Genomic DNA, 14,753 nt, shown 5'->3' with positions numbered 1-14,753 from the left:
AACTGGGAATTTACAGACAGAGGAAGAAGGAGAAATGTAACTTACTATTATAATAAAATCAGTGAAAAACAAAACAAATACACACCACAAATAACAGACACTCACATTTAACACCAAATAAATACTTTAAATTTTGAGCAGAAATTTTGGGATACAATAAGAGAAAATAATCATGTTGAAAGCAATAAGGTAACTACTTCTGAGAACAAGCCAGATGAGGATATTGCAATTGTGCCAGAATTTTATAATTGGGTAGAGAATCTATGTAATTCTGAAGTATCTGACAAGCATTACAGCTCTGATTTGAATAAGTTATTTAATGAAGATGAAAAGTTATATAAAGAGAGAGAGATGGAACCTAATGTGACTGTGGATAGGATGCATGATGAGGAAAGTTTTGATTTTGATGAAAATATGGAAGCTAATGATGTCATTGAGAGCTGTACGGAGGTAAGTAATGGTGAGATTAATGCTGTGGATGAGTATCAGGTATTCGTCGAGATTATTTCAAGTGAAGTAGTGAACCTATGTGATAATTAAGTTGATAACTGTGAGCATTATGACGACGTAAGTGTGGTTAGTAATGAGGAACTGGACACTCATTCATCTGAAGAACAGGTAAAGTTAAGTCAGTGTAACCAATCTAATGTAGCAGAGGACTGTAATGTAGTACCAGCTAATAGTATGAAGTATTTAAACCCACATACAAGTTCTGAAGGAAAAGGTGAAATTTTTTTTAAAAAATATTAGGGAACAGTTGCAATTACAAAACAGATAGGGAAGAGTTGTGGAACTATTTAGCTAGCATTTGTAGGCGGTTATATCCTCACTGGTGGCAAAGTGTAAAATGTAATGAATATCTGTTGTATGCTCAACCTGTTGTATCCATAGATGATGTAACTGAAAGTGTCAGTGTGTGTGTGTGTGTGTGTGTGTGTGTGTGTGTGTGTGTGTGTGTGAAGCTATTAAAAACTGATCAGGAAAATAATGAGGGTAATTTTAGAGAAATTGAAAATGACATGTTACATGAACCATTAAAAGAAAAAGTAGAAGAATGTGAATTGAGTGTCCATACATTAAAGCTAAAGTGAACAACTGGGAGGGTAAATGTCTCATTGATACAGGGAGTCCTATTTCAGCCATTTCAGAAAATTCAGAAATAAAATTAAAGACAGTGTTGATTTTGTTGAGGCCCCTGTGACGGGAGTAAAGATAAGGAGCCACAGGCAAACACAGCAAAGTCATCAAAAGTCAAGTATTTTTATCATTTGAAATAGAAGATGTAAAATTTGAGCAGGGTTGTCTTGTTACTCCAAGTTTAGATGAGAACATATTGTTTGGCATGGACTGGGTGTTAAAGGTAATGCTGCATTTAGCTGGAGTGAGATGAAGTTAATTGTGTGTGAACCCAAAAGCAATATTACTGTGTGTACACAACTGTTTAGACAATAAAATTAATTATTCAGCTGCTGTAATTGTTTTAGAGGAGTTGTGGTACTATAAGCCCAATCTGCAACAGCTGATTGCACAGTTCAGAGATGCATATAGGGATTTTGTATTTATGCCTAACGGTATAAGATGTGCAAATCCTTATTACGATTTTAGGCAGGGAAGGTATAGACCTCTATGGTACACATATTAGAGCCTCAGTAATACGCCACATAGTCCTTCTCAGACGCACAGCCGTAGGTCATCCTAGAAAATGGCCTCACGTTCAGTGAGGTCTCCTAGCCAGGGTAGCCCAAAATATAGGCTTGTGTACAAGTTAAGAAACGAAAAACATAAATGGCAATGTAAATGTCAATATGAATATTGTCTACATTATCGTGCACAGTGGCTTTCTAGGCTCTATTATGTACTGGACATTTCAGGATGGCGTACAACCTGCGTACCGCTCTGGGATTCAGACGAAGAGACTATGAAAATGCTACCAGTAGTGTACAACAGACCGAAAGTAGCGAACATATCAATGCTTCTGATACAACGGAGCATGGGGATGAAGAAACCTCTACAAAATATCACTTTAACGATGGATGGGAGGTACCGTTGTCGCGCCTGCCAGCGCACATACTCGGAGTTGGAAGATCATCCGCTGCGAGTGAACCCCCATTGGGGGCCCCATTAGAAAGCGAATCGAGCCCACCTAGTATTACTTGTGGGCCGAGTACGCGTTTTCGCGATTATGCAACCGTTTCAAGGCCGCGCGCAGGCTCAGACGTGCCAGACTGGTTGGGACATGTTCCCGATTCTTGCAACACTAGTAGCAGGGGTCGGTATAAAAGACGCGGAGAAGTATTTCTTATTACAGTTGACTCTCATTCAGTTGGCGGTAAACAACACTTTATAAACACTGTGTTGGCTATCTGGAACGTACTTGAATATTGTGTTGTGGAAGAATTGTTCGCTAAAGGTAACAGTACACATATACATGCGTACCTTAAATTGTCTGAGGCTAAACTACTTTCAGATGTTAGGTCCGGTTTGGAATTTATGTCTGGAAGTATTAATGGTGTATTTGACGTACAGAAGTGTAGAAGTAGGAAGAATGCTTTGAATTATATTACGAAAGCAGATTCTGAACCTATATGTAATTGTAATGAATCTGCCTTATCAGAGTGTATATGACTTTTTGTAAACGAAAAGGTACGGTCGCGTTCTAAATAAAGATTATTCTTTACAGCTAATGTCTGCGTTGGAACTTTTTTTATGGAAACTGGGACCCTATCAGGAACTATCCGGACGACCTGCGCCTGGCCTTCCTTGTTCCTACCACACAGCGGTGAATCGACGAATTAGCAATAACATTCTATGGAAATAAAATTAATTATTCAGCTGTTGTAATTGTTTTAGAGGAGTTGTGGTACTATAAGCCCAATCTGCAACAGCTGATTGCACAGTTCAGAGATACATATAGGGAGTTTGTATTTATGCCTAACGGTGGAGAAGGTTGCAATCATGTTAGTAAAATCATAGACTATGAAGAGAATTTGTACTGTTATGATGACAAATTTGAGCTAAATTTTTCTGGTCAAAATGATGAAAACCTAGTTAAAAGTATCCCCCCCCCACCATGAACCATGGACCTTGCCATTGATGGGGAGGCTTGCGCGCCTCAACGATACAGATAGGCATACCGTAGGTGCAACCATAACGGAGGGATATCTGTTGAGAGGCCAGACAAACGCGTGGTTCCTGAAGAGGGGCAGCAGCCTTTTCGCCTTTTCAGTAGTTGCAGGTGCAACAGTCTGGATGATTGACTGATCTGGCCCTGTAACGGCTGAAAGCAAGGGGAATCTAGAGCCGTAATTTTTCCCAAGGGCATGCAGCTTTACTGTATGATCAAATGATGATGGCGTCCTCTTGGGTAAAATATTCCAGAGGTAAAATAGTCCCCCATTCGGATCTCCGGGTGGAGACTACTTGAGAGGAGATCGTCATCAGGAGAAAGAAAACTGGCGTTCTATGGGTCGGAGTGTGGAATGTCAGATCCCTTAATTGGGCAGGTAGGTTAGAAAATTTAAAAAGGGAAAGCAAGGTCGCAAGTCTGTCGCCACTGTAGGCCTCGTTGAGCGTGTGGGTCAGGCGGTGAGATGCAAACAAAGGTTTACAATTAGCGAACTGTCTGACGAATTTCCAGACATTTCGAGGTCTGCTTTGTACGCCATTGTGACTCGAGACCTAGGCTATCGGAAATTGTGTGCACGTCGGATCCCAAAGATGCCGAGTACCGACCACAAAACGAAAGGATGGCGTCAGCATTATCATTTCTCATATGTTATGCCGATGAGGGAAACGTTTTTTTGAAGTCGATTAATACTGGCGATGAAATGTGAGTCCTCTGTGACAATGCTCAAACAGAGGAACAACCGAGGCAGTGGATGCGCTCAGCTTCCCCAAGTGAGCCAAAAAAGTTTAAACATTCACTGACGAAAAGAAAAACAATGGCCACTGTGTTTCGAGACCGTAAAGGAGTGCTGCCAGTGGACTTTATGGAACAAGCTACGACGATAACTGAGGAAGTTTATTGTGAAACTTTATGTAATCTCCGCAGAGCCATTCAAAACAATCGCAGAGGAATGCTTTGATCCGTAACAATGCCCGAACACACAGTGCTGACATGACAAAAGACCTCCTCAAAAAGTTTAAATGGGAAGTTTTTGAACATCCACCATACAGCCCAGACCTAGCACCGAGTGATTATCACCTGTTCCGAGAACTGAAGTCACGGTTAGGTGGGCAGCGCTTCGCTACCAACGAAGAACTTCAGGATGCCGTCAAGACTTACCTGTCCTCACTGGCGGCAACATTCTTCGAGGAAGGCATCGAAAAGGTTGTGTCACGGTATGACAAGTGCCTCAATCGTTTTGGAGATTATGCAGAAAAATAAGTTAAGACTCTACTGTAATTTTGGGAATAAAATTATTATTTTCTGTACATTTTTCTTTTGTTTACAGCCAATAGGAAGTTGGAAAAAAAACAACTTGTAATTGTATTTACCAATGTTTAATGAAAATGGTATTTTGTATCAATGTTTAGTAAAACTGTACCTTGATACATGTATGTTTGATAAACGTTATCTATGTATAAGATAATTGTGTCCTACTGAAAACTTAATGGAATTAAGTGTACCAAATGTATAACAAAAGAAATTAACATGTCAAGTGTAGATGTAACAGAGAAAATGTAAGCAGGTAACCCAAATAAATAAAATGAGATAGTCACAACTGATGCTACTCTGAGGAGTAATGCCAAAATCCCTAGCGGGGGAGATGCTGTAACCGCAGGAACAAGTCAAGTCTAAATACAGTCTTTCTCAGGCAGTACGACGGAAATAGTCCGTAACACTAGGTGAGTTAAAATGTAAGCTAAATGCCGGGCATGGCAGGGGGTCATAAAGGAACACAGCTGGAGAGCCAAGGCGGAAGTCCAAACTGTCGGGCAGCTACGCGTGATGAGAAAAGAAACACTCCTTAATGAGACAAAATAAGCTCTTCCTTAATGAGACAAAATAAGCTCTGTGTAGGGACTCGCGACAAGTAGGCAATTAAAAATGTCGACCGAAAACTTCCGGTTAGAGAGAGAAGCCTGGGATCGGGGATAGAAAGACAGAGGGCCCTCGGAGGGGACCGCACTACGTCACGAGGAGCCAACGAAGGGCCCAGGACGCAGTGCGTGACCGTATCGGGAGAGGCGCCTCTACCCCTCCACCCAGCCTCTGAAGAATGATAACAATAATACTTAAACGTTACCAAACGAGGGTAAGTCGCCTCCGACGCTACTTCAGGCCGAGTGCTGGCGGGGTCGGAGGGGGCAGAGCTGCTGACAAAACTCGGGAGAACGCCACTCGGGCTGCTCTCGACGTCAGGCTCTGGGTAGCGACAGTTGTCGGCGTGATAGCGGCAGCCGACTCGGGCCGAGGAACGGGCCGTAGGCAGGCAGCCGGACATAGTCGCCGAAGAGTGTCAGGGCGTACCCGCGGAATTCTGACGTAGGGCGCTAGGAAGTATTGCAGAGCTTCTAGTAGGCGGTCGGAACGGTGGAATCAGTCACCGTCTCTATATTAGACTTGCCCTTTCTGTGAATGCAATCACCACGCAGTTAGGGTGAGCTGTAATTCTTCGGAATAAACTGCAACTTGTTAAAGTTAGCGACACTTTAATTCCACCCGCTCCTAGACTTGTACCTTCACACCAGAGATTTCCACATCTTAGCCACATAAAAAAGCCTCCCTCTCACTAAGGTCAACCGGCTAAATCCCTTTCACGAACCGTTTCACTCGATCCCTTGCAATACCCACACTCGGGACGTCACAGCGTGTTGTTATACGATGAGAAAGTAGATAGAGAAAGTTGGACAGTCAGTAGAGAGGACCCTACAACATAGTTGCTGTCGATGGACCTAATGTATTAATGAGAATAAAGCAACAGAAATGAAAAGGGTACACGCAAACCGGTTGAAAGAGGTCTTCTAATTCCAGATAGCAAGAGTGTGAGACATACAAGGATTACTAATCATCAGCAGTGTGGTGACAACCTTAGCTGAATAGACAGACACTGTGGGACACACGGTTACAATAATTCCATTCATCTCCAGGGATTTATCATGACAAACAAGGACAGTTAGTTTATACAGTGTTACTTGTTATATAGTAAGTTATTTAATTTGAAAGAGTTGCATGATAAGTTTGGCAAAACTCACAAAGATGCCGAACCAAACTGTGTCACACTGCATAAGAATGTTACGTACAATGAACCTGACAACAGTAGAACTCAAACGTGCACAGCAAGCCGTAACGTGGCACGTAGAGAAGATCGGTAGAGCTAAAGAGCTGATAGGGCAGTTAGCTAAACGTGAGGCTGTCAGACATAAAAGAGGGATGTTGAACTTTATTGGGGGGAAGCTAGTCAAGTTTTGTTTCGCACTCTAGATGAAGATGACGCGTCTTTTTCATAGTGCAACTACGTTCTGGAGAAACAGCAATGGGAATTATTAAGGCTCTCACAGGACCAAGTGACAATACTGAAGGCCTCCCTAATGAGTTTTAATGAGATGATCAGTGTGGTTACAAAAGATGGAAAGAACCTCCGACAGAATTCGGAAGTTAAGTAAACACGTGGAAGAGTATGAAATAGTATGAATAATAAGTTACAAGTCATGTTAATTCTGATAACAGTAACTGAGCAGTTAGTTCTATTAATGACCCTGTTCAATGAATCAGAAACAGCATACGATTTGCTAATTATGGCTCTAATGAATGCACAGAAAGGATTGGTGCAGCATCGCTTAATAAATCTGATACAAGTAGTACGGTACTTAGAGTTAATCACAGAGAACAAGAAAGACAGAAGATTTCTGACCGAACTCACTGAGGGCCTGAATTACCTACTACTGCATATTATAGATTTCGATGCATTTTCAGTTGGCAATACTTTAAGTTGTTCTCTAAATGTACCACTAGTAGATACCAATCCATATAATACATGTAACGTACGGCCATTACTAGCAGAAGCCTATGCAACTAAGAGGATGTTTACATATATTGCTCCAAAAACCAAGTTTTTACTAATCGATGAAGCCAATAGGCAGTGTACACATCTGTCTCTCGAAAAGTTGAAGTTTAAGAGAATTAAGGTTACTCAGATACATAAACAATATATTGTGCTCCTGTCTACATATGACCACGAGAGATACGAAGCAAGAATGTTACTTCCTGTTAGATAAGTACCTAAAGATTGCAATCTAAAGCACACTGTGTTGAAACAAAGTAACTGGACGCAGTTACGGTACAGTACACGGTTATTCGTAACTCCCAAAGATGAGGGATTAACAGTTTTATGTAACGAATTACTACCGACTGATGTCATAGTACGCGGTACAGGCAAGTTGACTTTTCTGGGAAAATGCAAAGGTTATGGAGCTCAGATCATGTTACAATCCGAACTTATGATACAAGCTAATATATGTAATGTAGATATACAGGGTGAGGCAGGAAGCACGAACATTTTTAAAACAGCTAGTATTCAGGCTCAGGTGGTCGGAGTGGGCGGAGTGATGTGGTAACGTGATCGGTAGCTCCTGCTATTTTGTTTAGCCAAGGTCACGGAGTTGTGGACTGAGCAACACCATGTATTTAGCTAACACTATTTTATGTTGGGTAGAATCATTTCGAACACGAGGAACAGTTCTGAACAAAAAAAAAAAAAAAAAACACCAGGAGCTCCTCCCTCAGTTCGGACACGAGTAAATGTGGAAAGAGTTCGGCAAGCGATACTCTGTAGTCCTGGTCGATCTGCTAGAAAACACTCGGCTGAGCTGCGCCTCAGTAATTGTTCGTTAAGGGGTAGTTTGCATACTAACCTAAGATTTCATCCCTACGAAATGGCCACTGTGCAAAGATTAAACCCAAGAGATTATGAACAGCGGCTAAACTTTGCCTGAGAAATTGAGGCCATATTTGAGTAAAACGAGAACATTATTTTGCTTACGAGTGATGAAGTTTATTTGCATTTGAATGGAATGGTAAATCAGCAGAACTGTCATTATTGGGCCGGTGGAAACCCAAAACTACTGCATAAGAAATCGTTACATAGTCCCAAGGTGACTCTTTGGTGTGCTGTGACTGGTACAGAAGTTATTGGCCCATACTTTTTCCAAGACGAGAACGGGAACACTGTAACCGTAACCTCTGAACGATATAGAAAGATGATCACTGAATGCTTCCTATCTGAATTAAGAAGAAAAACGTATTCCTATCTGGCGAGTGTGGTTTCAGCAGGATGGAGCTACAGCTCAAATGACAAGATTGACGATGGAAGCAATTAAGACTGTTTTTTGTGGTAGAGTTATTTCCCGGTTCGGGGACATTCATTGGCTGCCTCATTTCTGACCTACCCACGTGTGACTACTTTTTCTAGGGGTTACCTCAAATCACGTGTGTACGTGCATAAACCACATACACTTGATGAATTGAAGGAAGCTGTTTGTGTGTAAATCGTCCAAATAGACAGAGGCAAGTTGCCGAGTGTTGAAGCCAGCTTCCGAGAATGCCTCGAGAAGTGCATCGCTGGAAACGGCTGTCACCTGGAAGATGTTGTTTTCAAGCATTAATGTTGTTAAATGGCAAAATTATTTGAGTGTCCTTCTGCAACTAAAAATTTTTCTGAAGCTCTCACAATGATGTATTGTTCATCTGAAAACCATTTATCCTTTATGCCTCACCCTGTACTATCAATATTAAGTACAGAAATTGACTGTCGTATTAGAAAAGATGAGAAGCAGACAATAGCAGAAATGCCTGTAACATTACCTTTAGTGCATGTAGTTTGCTAGTTGGACGACATAAAAGCTGCCGATACAGTACTGAGGAAATACAAGGTGAAACAGAGTATCGTCAAAGGACGGTTGACGAGCGAGTATTCCACATGGGGACAATCAGGATCCACTATTTTATGTCTACTAATAATTTTGTGTTGCTTATGTGTTTACTGTAAACGTTATAGAACGCGTGGTGCGAAAATATTGAGTAGAGATTTTGTGCTCGAACTTGTGTATAATGTTGTGAATGACTGTTGTCCAAGAACACTTGCGAGATATACACCAGCTCGTTAAATTGATGTAAGAGATGGAGGGGGGACGGAAGGGGGGGGGGGGAGAGAGAGAGAGAGAGAGAGAGAGAGAGAGAGAGAGAGAGAGAGAGAGAGTTACAGAATCTTACAAAATAAGGTCAATAAAGTGTTCCCTTTTAGCGGACCACAGATTGCGGAGGGCTACCAGGCCTTTAGAGACAGTTTAGTTTGAGACGACTTTGCACACGAGCGACTTTAATTTCTATGTCATATCTTTACAGTTGCAAACCTGTAAAGAGTAGTGGTTTTAACCAATTCACAATGCAATGGACTTTTACCGATTTAGCTTGAATAGCAGTGGTGACTACAAAATCAGATCTGCTGGAAACGATAAAGCTCACACTGACAAACATCCAGGGACGGTTCAGGTTTTCGAGAGTTTCTTGCTCGGATGTAATTTATTATTTAGTGCACGCTGTTGGGTGTAAATGTTATGTCAGCACAAAGTAATTAAAAATTTTGTGCTGCTGGTAGATAACTGACCAGTTATTTAATGAGTTATTTGTGTAGGGAGTGGCAGAAATATGTGACAGTTTTCATTTGTGCACATTAAGGCAGTCGCGTGGACGGGATGGCGGGGAGTGCGGAGTTCTCAAGGTTACTTGAGACCGATTGTTATATCCACGTGTAAAGCCAAGTCTGAATTGCATGCGGGGAATTGTTAAAGCATTGTTAATAACAAAAAGGGAAACTGTCAAGAAGCTACAGTAATGTATTTAGGCGCGGCGAGAGGAGCCACAGACATGGAAGCAGCTTCACAACGGGGTCCTCGATAAGAAACGGAATTAAAGTTAATAGGCAAAGAGTACTTCCGGTCAGAGAGAGCGTGGGACGAGAGGGAGCAAGAAAGTGGGGACAGCACTACGTCGCGAGAAGCCGATACAGGGCTTCGGACACAGTGAGTGACCATTTTAAGAGAGGCGTCTCTGCATCTCCACCCGACCTCTGAATAGTGCACAATCACAGCCAATAAGGAGGCAAGTAGCCCTTGACATTGCTTCATAGCAATAGCAGGTGGGACGGAAGGGGAGAATGGTACAAAACTCAGCAGCAAGACGCTCAGAGGAGTGGTTAGAAGCAGTCTAGGAGTGAGGAAGCAGTAGGCAGTCTGGAGGAGTTTGATAGGCAGCAGCTGTGGGACTTTGACTTAGACGCGTGGATCGCATTTGAAGAGTAGACAGAACGGCAGTCGTCTCACGCCGTCTCCGAATCGGACTCGGCCACGGCAGTTAGGAGTTCATTCTGTACCTTTTCAAATAAACTTCAGATTGTTAAACGGTTCTGGAGAATTGCCGTAATTATCTTCCCGCCTTCTGCTACTTTCGCACCAGATACTGTAACTTCTTTGTGGTATAGTCAGTGCCCACACCGTGCCGCCTCCAGCTGTGTAGCCGCGACCTTCACGTCATACCGCCAACGGCCGGCACGCCCCGCTTCCGCTCTGTCGGCAGGCAGCAGCCGTAGTGTGTGGCCCCCACCATCAGGAGGAGCGTCGCACGTGGCGCAGCGCCTTCAGTCGCGGCATAACGGCTGTGGCGCTATAGTGCGACACGTCTCTACACCGACGACAGACGGTGGCAGACCGGCACCTATCACCTCTCACAACCTACTGAAACGGCGGTGACACGCGGGGTGTAGCAAAATTGTCGTATCACAAAAAAGCGATGTCGCGTTCACACCCAGGGTGCAGCCTCACGACTGGACTCGCTCTGTCGTAACTCGACGACGAGCCGCCACTGCCGAGTCACTCACTCGACACCCGAATCACTGAGTATTGTCTCAGCCGCAGCACTGTGTCGCACCTCTCCTTAAAACAACTACGGCAATTACCGTGCCAGGGCCCGGTGGCTTGCCCCCTCAAACTAAACAGATCCGAGGCGGCCAGCACCCGTCTCCCGCGCACGCGGAACAAGTGTAGCAGACCTTCTCTCCCGTGGAGATCCTCGATCCTCTACGGATCACAGGAGGTGCTAACGAAGCGGGAGAAGGTCCAACCCACTCTAGTGCGGCCATTCCCCCAGTTCGTCCTTCCCTCTCCCACCCCTGCGATGGCGGAATACCAATCTCGTCAACACAACGACAAAGGCGACCCCCCAGACACTAACATGGACCCTTCAAGCAGCGCAACAACAGCAACCCCAACCGACCCCACTCCTACCACATCCTCAAAATCCCAAAGACTATCCCTACATTCTGACCCTGCACTCCAGTTTGACTCCACCCAGGAAAGCCAACAACCAGAAGAGGAAGGTTGGCAAACAGTTCAACGCAGGAAATAGTTCTCCAGAAGGCATACCTCACTGGAAGACATATCCCTCACTCCCTCCTCCCCCCCCCCCCTCCCCATCAACGACTCCAGGCTGGGAGATCCCAGACTCCGACATAACAGCCTCCCCATACCCCCCATCCCCTCTCTTATAGCTCTCCGGCCCTACCACCTCCTCAACACAACGTCATCCCCCACCCACTCCCCAACCCAGGAACCCTTAAAACCCTCTGCTCCCTCCATATACTTCCTAAAGAACCTCCCAGACAATTCCACAAACAAAACCCTATCCCTCACCCTCAGAGAACACCTCCCCTCGTTCCATAATTTCAATGGCTCCCTCAATGTTTTCAGGGATGGCAGGACGGCCAAGTTAACCTCCTACAAAGATATGGACCCTAACCAATTACAACAGGAGCTCAGAAAACTCCTGAACTCTAGGGTGACAGTGGAGAGGAAAACCGTTAGGGAAACCGCGGCCCCCCCCTCACCAACCGAAACGCCCCACAGTCAGCGTAGTGATCAAGGATGTCGGCTTCGACATTCTTCCTGAAGATGTCAAAGCCGAACTCCAACGCCAGGGAATCCCAGTCCTAAACGCACGGAAAAAAGGGGCCCCCGGGGTCCCAAGGTCGCGATGGCGGCATCACTGTCCCGCCGAGATAATTTGTCCTTTTAGGACAATTATCTGAGAAAGCACCCACGCCAGCAAAAGGTTGCCCAACACGTGCTGTATCGAGTGATAGAAATGTAAGCATTGATAACTGAAATTGCTTAGCAACCAATCTAGTATATAAGGGGCGTAAAATTGTTGTCTTCACAGTATGTCCTCTGACTACACCTCGAAAAAGTCTATTGTGTGTGACGAGCTCCCAGAAACAGTAAGTACATTTCTGTATAATGGACACTTTGTACAAACTTGCACGAATTGCTGTTTGTGGAAGACTTACAAATGCTTTAGATGTGTATCAGTTAGAAGTACCACAAACCATACGAGATGATATTTTACTGGAATTCCGATATTCAAAATTCAATTTCATGCTGAATTCATATAGACTGCCAGAATGCTATATTTTTGATAGAAGTGAAAATGTCCCAATGATAAACGAAATTGTAAATGATGCAATAGAAGCAGCTTCCAAAATAAGAGCTGGAATTCCAGTTCCATGGGAGACACTCGCTTTAACCACAATGTCTTTCTTCGATACTACTACATTCTGGCAAAGTCGATTTAAAATTAAAATGTTTTTTTATGAAATTACTTATAAGCAATTCGTATTTACCATTTGTGAAAATTGCTTATATAAATTATCAGATTCCTGGCAAAATCCGCTACTACAACCACTTCTAACTGATATGAAAATTAATATGGTTACCAAGCCACCATATTTTTCAAATGGTGTAATTTGTCCTCCACAAATTAAGCAATATAGCCTTTGGTGCATGTTCTGTGCCAATTGTCCTTTATTCAGAAGTGTACGTTGTGGTGGCTCATTAAGCCAAGTATTTGATTCCGAAGACGACGATGATGATTTACCTGGTTTATTACTTGCAGACCTCTAATGGAGACGCTGACGGAAATCTTTCAGTCCATCTTCACGCTCGTTCAAGCTCACCTGACGAATCCAACGTTGAAAATCTTCATTTGGATAGCTACGAGATTGCACTGCCAGTTGGGAGCAACCGATGGACCCTTAGGAACATACATATTCACCATTTTGAATTGTTTGACGAAATTCGAAAATTCCTCTTCACAATTATCGTTTGGTTGCCAGAACTTTTGCGAATATCTGAAATCTCAGAACGATGGTATTACACTGATGTCATTGTCATCAGAGGACCGAACGATATTGATGAATTTGGTAGACGAATTGCTTCTATCGCATCAGTCTACCCTGGAGAAATTATCATAAGACAGGCAACTATGGCCCCACGATTCGAGTAATCTCGAACAATCAGAGGGACATTGACTTCGTGCTTGAACATGGAGTCCACATCATCTTGTCTCACCACAGAGTAGAACCATCCAACCCACCCAGTCCCCTACCCATTCAATGCCAAAGATGCCAACAGTTTAATCACAGAACCGAACAATGCTCTTCACCACACAATGTAGCCGCTGTGGCAAGGATCACCCCCTCTCATCCTGTGAACTAGACCCTTCCGTCACCCCCACCTGCGCCAACTGCGGTGGCCCACACTCCTCCCGCTCCTTCCGATGCAAAAACCGCCCCCAACAAGCAGTAAACGACCACCTCCAAGCCCCCCTCCACCTCGCTGACACCCCCGCCACCCAAGGTCCTCACCTTCTCATCGAGGACTTCCTTAAATCCATCACATTCACACTTGCTTCCCTCTTCCAAGACTGGCGACATGAGATAATATCTACTCTCACACAGGTGGCCCAAAAATTCTTCCTCAAAGACCTAAAATACAATCAAGCAGGCAATAACGTCACAACAACAATGACCAAAGTACCATACTCGCAAGCTCTGAGAAGGTAAACACACATGCCAACACCCTCATCTCCCCCCCCCCCCCCCCCCCAATCCCATTCATGGCAGTACACCCCAACAGAGAACTCACCAATCTCCTTTTTGTCAACATAGAAGGCATCCACAGCCGCAAAGCCCTTCTCAATGACTGCCTCTGCAGAAACGACGTAGACATCCTTGGACTAGCAGAGACCTGGACCAAACCTACCAACAATATGAGACTCAACCGCAACTACGACCACTACGCCAAACACCGACCTGAAAGCAGAGGTGGCGTTGCTATATACACCAAGACAACCCTGGCCACCCAAGAGGTCCCACTCCCACCTCAATATCAACATCTAGAGGCAGTTATGATATCCATACCACGCCCCAGACGCAGACGCCTCATCATAGCCTGCCTATACAACCCACCACACACTCCACTTCCAAGATCCTTCCTCCGCTACCTAACTACCTTCAAAGAATACTTCCTCCTAACTGACCTGAACGCAAGACATGAACTACTAGGAGACACCACACACAATCAAAATGGAACCGACCTACTTGACTTCCTCACCACCGAAAACGCAACAAGACTTCCCATCAATACCTTCACCTTCATTGGACACAACGGCTGCTCCCTCCCCGATCACATCCTATACAGCCCCTCCCACTCTGATACCATCACCCAGTATTCGTTAGGTGACACCCTTACCAGCCCCCACCTACCCATCCTCTTCAGCACCACTGCCATCAATCCCCCTCCCCCAGCGCCCACTTCCCGAACGACAAAACTCTATAGCAAAGCTGACTGGGCAAAATACAAAGAGACCATTAACAACAACCTACCAGCCCCACTAACCATTACCGACACCGACGACCTTA

This window comes from Schistocerca cancellata, chromosome 11 (assembly GCF_023864275.1).
Source record: "Schistocerca cancellata isolate TAMUIC-IGC-003103 chromosome 11, iqSchCanc2.1, whole genome shotgun sequence".
NCBI classification, from domain to species: domain Eukaryota; kingdom Metazoa; phylum Arthropoda; class Insecta; order Orthoptera; family Acrididae; genus Schistocerca; species Schistocerca cancellata.
This window is presented reverse-complemented; position numbering follows the sequence as displayed.